Source organism: Sturnira hondurensis, unplaced genomic scaffold (genome assembly GCF_014824575.4).
Source record: "Sturnira hondurensis isolate 20B ecotype Veracruz unplaced genomic scaffold, ASM1482457v3 Scaffold0014384, whole genome shotgun sequence".
Taxonomy (NCBI): Eukaryota; Metazoa; Chordata; class Mammalia; order Chiroptera; family Phyllostomidae; genus Sturnira; species Sturnira hondurensis.
Genome location: NW_028087015.1, coordinates 20,998,716 through 21,012,115, shown reverse-complemented (window position 1 = coordinate 21,012,115; position 13,400 = coordinate 20,998,716). Strand labels below are relative to the sequence as shown.

The following is a 13,400-nucleotide window of genomic DNA, read 5'->3' as shown; positions in this document are numbered from 1 at the left end:
CTGTAGAGAGTGGACTGACAGTCTGATTGCATGTACAGACCTATCATTCATAACTCTGTGGCTCTGACTAAACTTCTGTACTCAACAAGCTAATGATCTTTATTTGTAAAATGGAAATAAAAATGTAATGGAAAGTTTTTTCCATCTTATAATATAAATCTTAAAATGCATAGAATTAAATTACAAAGAAACTAGCAGTATATTTGACTACTTTGGGCCAATTTGGTAGCATTTGTGGATTCTAGTTCTTTTTCTGTCAGCATCACTTTCATCTACAGATGATCTAAACCACAGTTGCCAAAACTGTGCATAGGACCCTGGTCTAACTCACTGTCTGCTTTTGTAAATAACATTTACAAAACATTATTAGAAGATGAGCATTTATTAGGACACAGCCATGCTCATTGGTTTCTTTGCTGTTAATTTGCTATTGTTACAGGACAGAGATCCAAGGGGGGCAGTATTTGGCCCACTCAGGGGTGCCAAAAACTGTTGCAGAACAACAGGAACCCCTCCCAAGGACAGTATACTAATACTGTCCTGACCACCTACTGGGCTCATCTGTCCACCATGAGAGAAAAGACATCTCTCAATGCCAGAAACTTGTGAAAAGGAAAGGTTTATTTAAAGCTATACAGACTTAAAGTAGTGACCCAATGTCCACATTAAAATATCAAAGTCTTTTAGGATAACCACAGATGCCCACAGTGCTTCCTTCTCCCCCTGCCCTGCCCTGATTCGGGGTATTATAACTCAGGAAAAGAAGCGCACGTCTGTGTTTCAGGCCACTGGCACCATCAGCTGTGTTGCCGTCTAAGCAGGATCTGTAATTACTCCAAAGTCATGTGGCACCTTCTCATGGTCCACTGGCAAGAGTTCTTTGTACCCTTCTTCCAGGCAAAGTCTCTCCTGGTTCCCAGGCCACGTGGCCAAAGGGAGCACCCCAAAGCCACACGGGCCTCAGACACTGTAACTCAGGGGACCTGCCCCCAGTTACATCTTGGGTGGAAGTCACTTTCATCCCCCTGGCTCAGACCATGGCCACAGCTATTTAACATATCTATGAAACCAGTTAAAAGTTATAGGCATGTTAAATGACCATGCTAGAGGTTAGCTACAAAGTCTTTGCTGTACAAAACAGCTCTCAATGGCCCTGCTCCATTTGTCCCTTCCCCTAACCTACACCAGTGAGGGGGGTTGGGGGTGAAAACATCTTATTTGTCTTTCTAATATTTCTTGGATGCCATGAGTTCTGGACCCCATTCCAAATCCCCTCTGGGGGGCCCCCTCTTTGCTACATCCTGTTACACTATGGATGTTTTCATGCAAAATGAAGTAGTTGCAACAGATCACATGGCCCATTAAGACAAAAACACTTACAATCTAGCTCTTTAAAAAGCAGTTTCCAATCCCTGATCTAGAGAACTATAGAAATCTATACATATGCTTTATTTCACCCAAATTTCTGATGAAGTCATGCACAAGTACTTTTATCATAGTTTTATTTACTCTGTTCTGAAATGGTTTTGAAAATCGTTGTATTCACACTTTCAATTTATTATATAATATTATTAAAACTAGGAAGAGTTCAATACACCAGCAGTCTCAAATTGATTGTAAGTATATAGATATACATTTATGATTTTTCATGATTTAGATTGTACAGATAGCACATCATTTTTACAGGTTTCTGAGTTTTAAAATTTCTTAGAATTTTGGCTGTTATCTGGCTGCCAGCCATTGCCTACCTGCTTATCCTTCAATGTGATTTTACATTTACTCTATGGCAATTAATTTGTTTCAACTTTGTAACTCCTCTAGATCGTGGAGCACACTTTGACAAATAAAAAAAGAACCCTCCTTTTGTTGAAAGTGTGGGAACTCTCCATGGCAGACAATAAGAAGTTCAGTCTGGTACTGTTTTCTCAGAATACTACTTGCCTTTTTCTGTGCAGCAATCCTCGGTAACAGTTTTTAGTATCACCATTAATTACTTTTTTTCTCACATTTTAGCCAACTTGTGGAGGTGGTCAAATTTTTGCCCATGCGGTTGAGAAAAGTATTTCCTCAAAATTATTTTACTTTCTTTTCTATTATTGCAGTTGCCTTCATATTATTATTTCAATTAATTTTAAATTTACACCACAGGAAGATTTTTAATTCTGTTGATTTGTAATCATTTTTTTTCAAAAACCAAGGTTGATCTTGATGTGGACACCGGCTCTCAGTGTCCGTGTGATTATGGATGAAACGAGACATTCAGATGGACTAACGAGTCGGGTGGAGGAAAAGGGGCAGCCTGGCTTTTCTCACAAGGGGAACGAAAGCCTTGGCCTCTGCCAGGACAGGCCTTTATTGGGTTTCTCCGCACATGACATGATGTTCTTTATTTACTATGCACAGGTTGCTTTAGGTGGTTACTTTTTACAGAAAACAAAGGAGCCAATGCTGCTAATCACAACACAGAAGAGAGATATTTGCAAATGAAAAGGGCACAAGTGGTTGGACCTGTTACACTGGTCCTAGGAAGGTTTAGCATGGATTTTAGGAAGTTATTGTGCAGGAAATGTTTGCCACAAATCCAGGTGAGGGAGTTTTTAGCAAAAAGCAAGGCTCAAAGCAGCCTAGGCATACTGCGGGCTTGATTCCCCATGGGACAACCTATCCGTGGGCGTGGGTCCTGTGCATCTCCCAGTGGGAGCTGGGCCCACGCCATGCAGAATGGTCTCCTACAATCTTGTTTTGGTTAGCTCTATATTTTTCAATTGGCTTAGATATCTTATTTTTAATGTGGTTTTCCATTTAGCTTGTTTTGTGGTTTTGTTTGTAACATTTTTATCTTAAAACTTAGTTTTCCTTTTTTAAATTTTTTTGTTTTACAAATAATATTAAAATTTGAAGCTATGCATTTTATTCTGAGCATCATTTAAACTAAATCCTGAGTTCCTTAATGCATAATATACACAACAGTGTTACATGTCTGAAAGGAGCTGCTGTGGTGATTGACTTATTCAAGCATTAGTGACAGCAGAGTTTTATCCATGTTTCTTGATTTAGAGTTGGGAGGAATTTTTTCTCTAATTTCAAGTTTATGTATTTGTCTTTTGCTCTATTACCTTAAGTTCTTGAACCATATAAAATGTCTAATGATAATTTGATATCTGCAGACATGACTGCATATACCTAGATCCACAAACACCATGTAAGGCACTCTTTTCTGGGCAGGTGTATGGGCACAATTATAGAGTGTCACAGGTGATGGTGGGCTGGTTAGCCAAGAGGGGTACCTAAGGGGGACCTGAAATTATCCCCCAGTCAGTAATGGGCCCAATTTGCTGTCTCTCCTTTTTACCAAAAAAGAGTACAGTGAATCTGCCTTCAAAATGACTTCTCCCCTGAATCATCTCTATAAAAACTTTGTTAGTAGTGCACAAGGGGGCTGTAGCTACTGAAGTGTTATGCCCATACATTGACTTCTGGTGAAATGTGTGTGTGTCATGCTGGCGGAAATATAGTATATATGTTGGGGGAAGAAACTCACACCGAGAGGAGACAGCGGAAAACACGAGAAGTTTATTACGTGCATGGGCCCAGAGGAGTCAGTCTCCAAATTCTGAGCCCTGAACAAAGGGTTCTTGGGGTTTATATAGTCTGCAGGGCCTTCCTGTCTACACGGTGAAGCGGGATACAGAAACAGAATGAGGAAGTTAGTTCTGGCTACGGGGCTCATCTTAGTCCTTGGGAACATCCTGTTACTTGCTTTCTTAAATGGCAGGCTAGCTCTTCCCCTGGGTGCTTGGGGGTCAGGTTAACAAAGGTTTCCTGTATCATTCCCCCCTTTTACGCTAAACAGCACTGGTGCTTGTTTTAGCATCATAATCAATATCTGAATGTTCACCCTCGGAAAAATGTATCCTCTGGTAATGATGCCTCTGTAGGGAGAGGATCTTTGCAATGGCTTTTCTGGTTATAGTAGTTTCTAGTTGATGTATCACTGTCAGCACTAAGCTTGGCCCTAAGGTTAAGGCTAGGAACAGGATGAGGAGGGGCCCTAAAATCGGGGCTAGCATGGAAAGGAAAGCAGATTGCCACCAGCTACAGCCCTCAGTAAGAGCACTGGTATTTCCTAACCACTTATGGATTTCTTTTAGTTTGTTAATGTTTTCTTCTATTATTCTACTTTTATTTATATAGTAACAACACTCTTCTTGTAGGAATAAACAAGTCCCCCCTTTTTCCTGGATTCAGAGCATTAATGAGGTTTCTTTCCTCATCATTTTTCTCCTCCTGTGATTCACTATTAGAGAGGGGTTCTGAGATTCCTTTCTACTTCTGGAATCATATAAAGGACAATGGGCGAAGGTCTCATCTTCTTATAACTACTTCTGGTTGGACATGGACATCGTCCTACCTACCCTTGGGTCAGGGGTACCCTGAAAGAGGAGGAGGAGGAGTGCAGCACGGAGGGAGTCTCTCCTACAAGGGGAAGGACCTTACAGGGTCCTGGTCAGTTGGCCGTCACCAGGAAGTCAGAGGCTTGGTGTCCAAAGGCTGGCATTACTGGACCATTGGCCTTCTGATCAGGTCATATTCTGGAGGTGACAGATTAGGAAAGAAATTGGAAGCACAATTAAATTATAACTATTAAATGACAAAGGTAGGGACTTCAGTAAAGAATGGCTTATCTGGAGGAAGGTGTACAAGGCATGCTACACCTATCCAAGGTTCTTGTGGCCCACTATACTTCACTCAGGCTGAGGGGAATACATTAGGATTTCCCTTCTTTCAGATTTCTGAGCCCTTTCTGTCTAAGCCATCAAGACAGAAAAGGGAAAATCAGTTCTAAAGTGAAGCCCACAGACCACTAGAACTGTTTATCCACCTAACTACTTAGTTCAATCAAACCGTTGATTCTCAGGGGCGGGTGATGACGAAGGTGGGCTCCTTAAGTGAGGCTTATATTGCAACTAATCATCTATAGGCAGGTCACAGGTATACGCCCTATGGAAACAGAAGAACACACGGGTTAATTCACACAATAATCCCCAAACCAGTCTCTGTTCTGTGAGACTGTCTTTTGGGAAGACATTCCATTGCAAGGTCCTTCCTGAAATGACATTAAACAGTGGCAGTTTGACAGGTCCTTTGCACCTGTGAATTGTACATCTCTGGTGACATCATAAACCTGGTTTCAATTCTTAAATGAAAATAAACCTTTAAGACAGTTAGCTGTGCCATTCTGATATCCAATACTGAGCAGAGCAATTTTCCTTGAACTGCAATTTTTCTCCTTAAGATCACCCTTACTGTTATTACAAGGACTACTTTGGGTCCCACTTTTGGTTTTGACTGTTTATTTGCATAAACACACCAAGAGCAACCTGGATCACTTATGATCTTCAAGTCCGCTTTGCTGGAACTCACACAGGGAACCTTCAGATTGACTTCTCAGTCTGCCCCTCGGGGCACAGAAGCAGAGCCACACATCTGCCATCTGGCTTCGCCTGTACCAGTCGTTTCACTCAAATCCTTGAGCCTCCATTGTGCCTACAGTTTCCTTTAGCCATCTTTCAGGAAAGCAACCTTCATTCCTTCCCTGGAAAGGCTGACTGGAACTGCACAACTAACCAAAGTACCAGGATTTACTCGTGGGCTTTTGCTAGCTTCACAGGTCAATCCCAGTTCCTCTGAGCTTTCTGGTTATGACCAGAACCCATACATGCATCCTTCAAGCATGACATTCCAGTCAAAGTCCTGGTTAACAAAACCACTATTAATGACTGGTCTTTTTGGTTTTATGCAAAGAAACCTTACATCGTCATTAATTCCTTCAGAATGCCAAATTCTGAAGGGATCTGGTAGGGAGAAAAACACAAAGCTTGAAGGAAAATCTTTCTCCTTCTAATACCCATCAAGATGCATCTCCATGCCTTATACCTTCTATTACTACCACCACATAATTTCTTTCCAAAACTTTTATATTTCCATTTATTTTTATAACTTTCCACAGACTTTCTGCAATATTCACAAACCTTCTGTAGCCTTTTTACCTATCCAGATTTATCCATAATTCACTTTTAATCCCTGTTCCTTTCCCACACTGAGAAGGACTGCACTTAAACTCAGTATCTGGCAGCCAAAAGTCCCTAGATTCGCGGGGACATTTTTACCTTTCTGAAGCTTAGACCTTGCAAACACCCTATAAATCAGATGGTCAGCCTTGGACCTCAGTTTATGACCTTCAAAACCAGAGCCATTCCTATCAGAACTAGTTACACAGAGAATCTGACTGCTGTAGTGTCCACACAGCAGCAGCACACAGCTAAGCAGGTTTACAGAAGCAAGAAAGCAGGGCTGCTGATAGGGTCATATAATGTTCTTTTGTTCTTACTTCTTAGTTACTTAGTTGTTTACCCCTCCTTATCTTAGTGGCTCAGCAAACGGACCGAGTCCCTCTGACTTGTCTGGGCTTGTCTAAACAGGCATCCTGCTACATCTCCCCCCTTTATCTATTCTGAGGATGGGAGGAGGTCTCCTAAAGACTTTAGGGGCATTCCTAATTCTAAGTGGTGCCTGTGGCAGCAAATCAGTCCAAGGTTGTCCAGTCTCCTTCTCAGTGAATGATTTTAGATCTCTGGCCAGGGCCTCTCCCAGGGGAGTGGGAGAGTTTCTGAAGCTCTGTGGCAGTCTGGTCTGGGTCTAAGCCAGCTGGGCTGAGGACTGTGGATGCCTGTAACCCTGGTCTTTGTTGCCTGCCAGTGGGCTTTTTCTTTTTTCCTTTTCAGGGCAGATACAGAACAAAATCCAAAACACAGAGTTCCAAAACAACACACAGGCATTCTCTTGGTTCCTTTAGGCCCAGTCTCATGGCAGAGACATGCTGCTTCTCTCGGAGGGGCATTTGCAAGGCCTGTGGTGTCTGAGCTGGCTTGCTATCGGGGAAGACTGCAGTAGTTGCCGTGGTGGCCGCGGCACCTCCAGTTGAGGCAGATCCTGAGGTGCTCTGACCGCCGCGGATGGAACAGACGGGGTGGTGTGTCCCGGCTGATTGGTGTGTCCCGGCTGATTGGAGCCGCAGGCGGAGGCCTGAGATATGGAGGTGGGAGTGGCGGTAAGTCATCCTCGGGATGCCTCTAATATATGCGATGCTTTGGTCCTTGGGCCATGAGGACACAGGTCTGGGGTCGGGAGGCCCCCTTCCCACAGCACACTTTGGACTTCTTCTTCTGGCCCAGTCTCTATTTTCTTTGGACGTACTCTGGCGCACTGTTGGAGCCATTTTGGCGTATCCTGTGCTAACTCTTGCCACCTATCTATCTACCTATCTATCTATCTATATATATTGCTCGGAGTGTCCTGGCTTCCCGGTAACAATTAAATGTACTGCCCTAATAACATTCAGGTTTAACGTTCCCTCAGGGGGCCAGCCTACCCCCAAAGTGGGCCATTCTGACGAGCAGAAAGTTTCTAATTGCCTTCAGTCCATCGAGGGGTCCTGGCTCTGGAACCGATCAAAATTCTGGAGCATGCAGTCTAAGACGGTGGACGGCCCGCCTCCCATGCTTTCCTCCTGCTGGGCACAGACACACAGAGGGTGGGGTTCACTCACTCACTCGCCTGGAGAACCCCCCTTGGGGGGTGAAGTCGGTCTTAGCTAAGGCAGCCCCAACAGAATTTGGGGTTAACTGCCAGCCGTTATGCCCTATGACCTGACACAGAAACTGCAGGTTGGGGCCCACTCTTGCTCTGTAGGTTCTTCCCCCGTGGAGCCACAAACACGTACACTCTTACTTTCACTTTCAGACACACAGAGTTTAAAACTTTTCCCTCCCCGAGTGAGGGTCTGGCGATTGGACTCAGTCTAAGTTCTTGACTCTGATCAAATTTTCTGGCTATGAGAGGTGATCAGTCTCTCCCTGATCTCCGGTCCGGTCCCCAGGGCACTTAACTAATTTGGCACCTCCAACAGGTCGTAGTCCGCCTCTCCCATCTCGCCAGGTTTGGAGCAGGCGAGGGTGCAGTGAAAGGGTCCCCGTTCAGGGAGGCCCGAAATCACTGGGGCACGTGCTCCTCCCCTCGCAACCAGGTCTCCCCACCAAACCCCGCTGTCCTCACTGGAGGCAAATGCTTGCTTCACGTGAGCTCGTTTCCAGGTCAGAAAACCAAATGTTGCAGGAAGAAACTCACACCGAGAGGAGATAGCGGAAAACACAAGAAGTTTATTACGTGCATGGGCCCAGAGGAGTCAGTCTCCAAATTCTGAGCCCTGAACAAAGGGTTCTTGGGGTTTATATAGTCTGCAGGGTCTTCCTGTCTACGTGGTAAAGCGGAATACAGAAGCGGAATTCGGAAGTTAGTTCTGGCTACGGGGCTTATCTTAGTCCTTGGGAACATCCTGTTACTTGCTTTCTTAAACGGCCTGCTAGCTCTTCCCCAGGGTGCTTGAGGGTCGGGTGAACAGAGGTTTTCTGTATCGTATAGAGAGAGTTTTATGGGTGAGCCTAACCTAACACGTTCCACGGAAATATTTTTACTGGCTTTTGATTGATTGTCCACTGTCCACTAAAAAATGTTAACATAAAAATACAGTAGAAAAAATCTCTGATTTGTACATCAGCAGAAACGTTAACTAATGTCAATCAGTATATTTATCACTTTCTGGAATTCCATTATTTCAATTTTAAAATTCTTGACTTCATAAATTATTGGCCTTCCTTTGCAATAATAGTTCTACTGTAAGATGTAAAAAGAAGCCTTGAATAAATAAATTCACTCAAGCCTTGAATAAAAGCCTTGAATAAAATAAATTTTCTTAAGAAGTGAAATATTAAAATTAAGACAACATCCTTTTCTCACGTTAAATATATACTTAATAAAACACAAAATCTCAATTATACCTTTGTTAATTTAAATTTAATAAATCAAATTCATGAATCAAAAATTCATGTGGAAGAAAAGCAGGATAAAAAACATTTTAAATGGTGGTTTGTGTTGATTAATTATTACCAGTGGGCAGTTCAGACCAAGTTCTACCATTCTGTACAAAACCTTATTTATCTGCCTCAGGGACCAGACAAGATGCTATGAAAGACATAGGCTTTTTTGGTGAACTTTTGCTCTTGCTTTTAAAAAAATTTTCAAACAGTTTTGGTAAATCTTTTAATGTAAGTGACTTTTTACTGTGGAATTTTACATTTTAAATATTATGTCATCTATTCCTTGAAATGTTTTTATTGTTTAGTTACTCCATGGAAAATGTAAGGAAGCTTAAGTTTATACTGTTAAAATCTTATGGTTATCCTCAAGTCAACTATGTCTTCACATTGCATACAAATATTATTTTGATGTATTTTGGTTCAAAAAACCATCATATGATTTTTTCCTGTAGAAGATGGCTAGGATTCTAAAGAATTAATTATAAAACATGTGTGATGCAAAACATCTTTGGATTATAACAATGAACTTTAGCCCTGGCTGATGTAGCTCAGTGGATTGAGCGCAGGCCTGCGAACCAAACAATCGTGGTTCGGTTCCCAGTCAGGGCACATGCCTGGGTTGCAGGCCAGTTCCAAGCAGGGGACCCAAGAAAGTCAACCATGCATTGATATTTCTCTCCCTCTCTCCTTCTCTACCCCTCTAAAGATAAATAAATAAAATCTTAAAAAAAAACAATGAATTTTAAAAACTACACTGTCTCTATGTTCTCTCTCTATGTACACACATGCATGGATGGACACACATGTGTGTGTGCATGTGCATTTATGCTCAAACATCTGTGTCTACACATGTGTGTTTGTGTGTGGGCACCCATGTGTGTTCATTTGTGTGTTATCCCATATATAATTGTATGTACATGAATATACATACATGCATGTGCGTGTATTTAGGGACGCATAGAAGTGGACAGACATAGATATAGATTAGATATATGGAAAGACTAGATATTGATAGAGAGAAGTCTTTCTATACATACAGGTATTCTTATATATAAAGAGAAACACACACAGATGTCTATTTGCATATATGCATACAGATATAGATAGATATAGGTAAATATATCAAAAAAGAAAGAGGGGAGTTCTTTGTTAGGTCAAATGGAATAGTTCATTAAAGAAAAATATATAATCTTATCTCCTCATTTATGCACAACTATATCCATGAGTCAAACATTTAATTGCAAAAATTTGAAAGCATAGTAATTTCAAAAGAAAAGTTATTAAACATTTTCAGAATATTAAAGACAATGAGGAATTTCTCAGCACAAATTTTGAGACATAATCAAGACTAATATATACATTATTCGAGTAACTAAACCACAAATTACAAAAACTTTCAATATGTGAAGAATGTGTAAAGAAAACTTTTTGGCAAATTATAAAACAATTACCCAAAGATAGATGATAAATGTTTTTTATACATTGAGAGTTCTTTCAAATCTATATGAGATAAAGTAAACATTTGAACTAGCAAGTGTTTGAGATGATGCCCCTTAAGTTTTAGCTCAGTATGTTGACAGCTAGACTCAATATTTTTTGCATCCCTTCCTGCTAGGTGCAGCAGTATAACTAATACTGGACAATTAAAGCAAGCAGAAAGACGATGGATCATGATTGTGTAAAATAATTTTGTGGGGTTTTTTATACGTTCTCTCTTTTTTTCTGATCCCGGGAAAATTGGAGGAGATAAAACTGTGCCTCGAAGTTTGAGGAGAGGCCATGCATTGGGTAGAGTATCACCACCCCACCCACCCTGGCTGTCTGTTCACCTCTCACGTGACAGAAGGCTAAGTTCTGCCTTAATTAATCTTGGTCATTTTGAAACTTCTTTATTAAATCATTTCCCACCGAAATCAAGCAAAACTAATGTGATGGGGACACAGTTCTGAAATGGTAAGAAATGTTTAATTTCTGGAAGGAAATTTGACAGCATATATAAAAAATTAAAATAAGAATTCTCTTTAACTTAGCAATGTATTTTTAGAAAATAATGCAAAACAAACACCTATAAATACCCCCAAACGACTCTGTATAACAAGGAACATAAGAAAGTAAAAATTCCATCAGTAGAGAACAGACTAAAGACATTTTGTGGAACTAGGAACGGTGTGGAGGGCAACTGCCATTTCTACCTTAATAACCCCACCTCCTTCTGCTCGAACCCCTTTCCTCTGGGGACCCATTCTTGCTGTCTTGAGCTCTAAACTGTCTGTGTCTGTAGTATTTTGGGGAATGTAAACAACTTACTAGTTCCTCAGGGGCAAAGTTGTGAAATGACTGCTTAATTAGACTGCAAAACACAATTCTCTATTTTAAACTTTAAAATGTATATACTGTTTTGCCAGGTTTTTAAAAAGACAATTGTAAAGGCTGACACTCCTGCTGCGTTTCAGAATTATTGCTACAAATGATATCACCTAGAGTTGCTTTTGATATTACAATCCTTTTTAAATTTTATTTCTTATTTTTCAAGTAGTTTGCATTTGCTGTATTGTTCTGTTAGTTTCATACACACAGAAAATTGGTTAAAAAATCCTATGCTTTACAGAGTGGTTCCCCTCCCCCACTAACTGCTTCAAGTACCCACCAGGCCCAGTACATAGTTATCACAGCATGGTCGAATATATTCCCTACGCTGTAATCTACATCTCTGTGACTACTCCGTAACTACCAGTTTTTATGCTTCCTCCCTTCACCTTTTTTACCCAGATTCCCAACTCCCCATACCTTCTGTCAGTCTGTCCTCTGTATTGATGAGTCTGTTTCTATTTGGTTTGGTTTTTTGTTCATTAGATTCTACATTTTAAGTGAAGTCATATGGTATTTGTCTTTCTGTCTGCCTTATTTCACTTAGCTTAGTACCTTATAAATCCATCCATGCTGTCGCAAAAGTTAAAATTTCACTTTTTTTTGTCTGAGTGGCATTTTGTATATACATCATAGATTTTTTTGTCCACTCCTCTATTGATGGGCACTTGAGTTGCTTTCATACCTCGGCTATTGTAAACACTACTGCAAGGACATACAACATTTTAAAGTAGATTTTATTGATTATGTTATGACAGTTGTCCCAATTTTTTTCTCCCCTTTCTTCCCCTCCTTCCTGCACCACCCTCCTCACTCTCCAGCACTCCCCTCCCCCACACAGTTCATACCCATGGATTATATATATAAGTTCTCTGGCTTTTCCATTTCCTATGCTATTCTTAACCTCCCCCTTACTGTGTTGTTCCTACCTAATCTGCTTCTTATTCCCTGTGCCTTTTCCCCCATTGCCCCCCCTCCTTCCCCACTGATAACCCTCAATCCTTTTTTTCAAACAAAGTTTATTAGTCTTTAAATGGCTCGAAATTTTAAATAAACTAAAAATTAACAGATGGCAAAACAAGCATGAATATTTTCCCAAGTATTCTAGTGCAAAATGCATTTGCATCATTGATGTTTTTCCTGTGCCTGTTCCAAAGAAATCAGAAACTTAACATGTGCTTACCACTTGCAGAAACAAATTTCCAGAGATGAACATCTTAAAGAAAAAGAAGAGTCACTAACTGGTAAAGAAAACATAACTGGTGTTGTATCCTCAAAACCTAAAATTACCTTACAAGTACAGGCTGGCCCTTCATTTTAAGCTACCGTACAGTTATTTAAAAGCAACCAGGAGCTCTGGAGCCTTCCTTTGAAGAGCCAGACTACTAGCAAGCAGTTATTTCCCAAGGATCTTCAATACAAAAGTTGTACTCCTTACTAGGTATGGGTTCTCTCATCAGGACACATGGGGCAGTGGACCATGGTGCAATAAGGACACACGCAGAATGATGTACCTGGCTATTTTTTAATTTCTAAATTAAGGCATATTCAAAAATTTCCATGTGCAAGTTTACCCCATTTTTCTAAGTTAACTACTAGGTAATTAATGCAGGTTCACAGATAAAGTACTCTCAATTTAACTATATGCAACAATCACTCCAATAACTTCTATATTTTACATAATAATGGTTTTAAAAATGGTACAGTTTAACTACAATGGTCACAGTTATCATTTTCAAGACAGTAGAATACCAAGATACTTTAAAATGATATAAAACAGCCTTTCTTGCCATTTCCTACCCCAGCAGATCCCTTCAACTGTTTCAAAAAGGCTGTCTTCAAAACATAACTCATACATTACATTCAGGATTGTGATAATGTAAGCAATTATGAAATAAGTCAAACTTTGCTTCTTGATGAAGCCACAATCATTTTTAAGCGAATCTGACTTTCAATGCAGTTGCAATTCACGCTTTTAGTAATGCATAACAATTTTCAAAATGTTAAAGCAATTCTAGTCAATCGAGCCTTCAATGGCAATGCTTATAAATTACATTTATTAGTATGATTGACGTAAGAAAGGAGTTTAGGATTTGA

The 13,400-nt window shown here is 40.5% G+C and overlaps 1 long non-coding RNA gene across 1 annotated transcript; it reads right to left on the bottom strand.

Annotated features, from left to right (window-relative positions):
• Positions 1-3,814: 3,814 nt before the first annotated feature.
• On the bottom strand, positions 3,815-4,312 carry LOC118998568 (uncharacterized). Its single transcript, XR_005068890.1, has 2 exons — positions 4,202-4,312; positions 3,815-3,886 (listed from the first exon to the last, which is right to left on the bottom strand). It is a non-coding gene; the product is annotated as an uncharacterized LOC118998568 (long non-coding RNA).
• Positions 4,313-13,400: the final 9,088 nt, after the last annotated feature.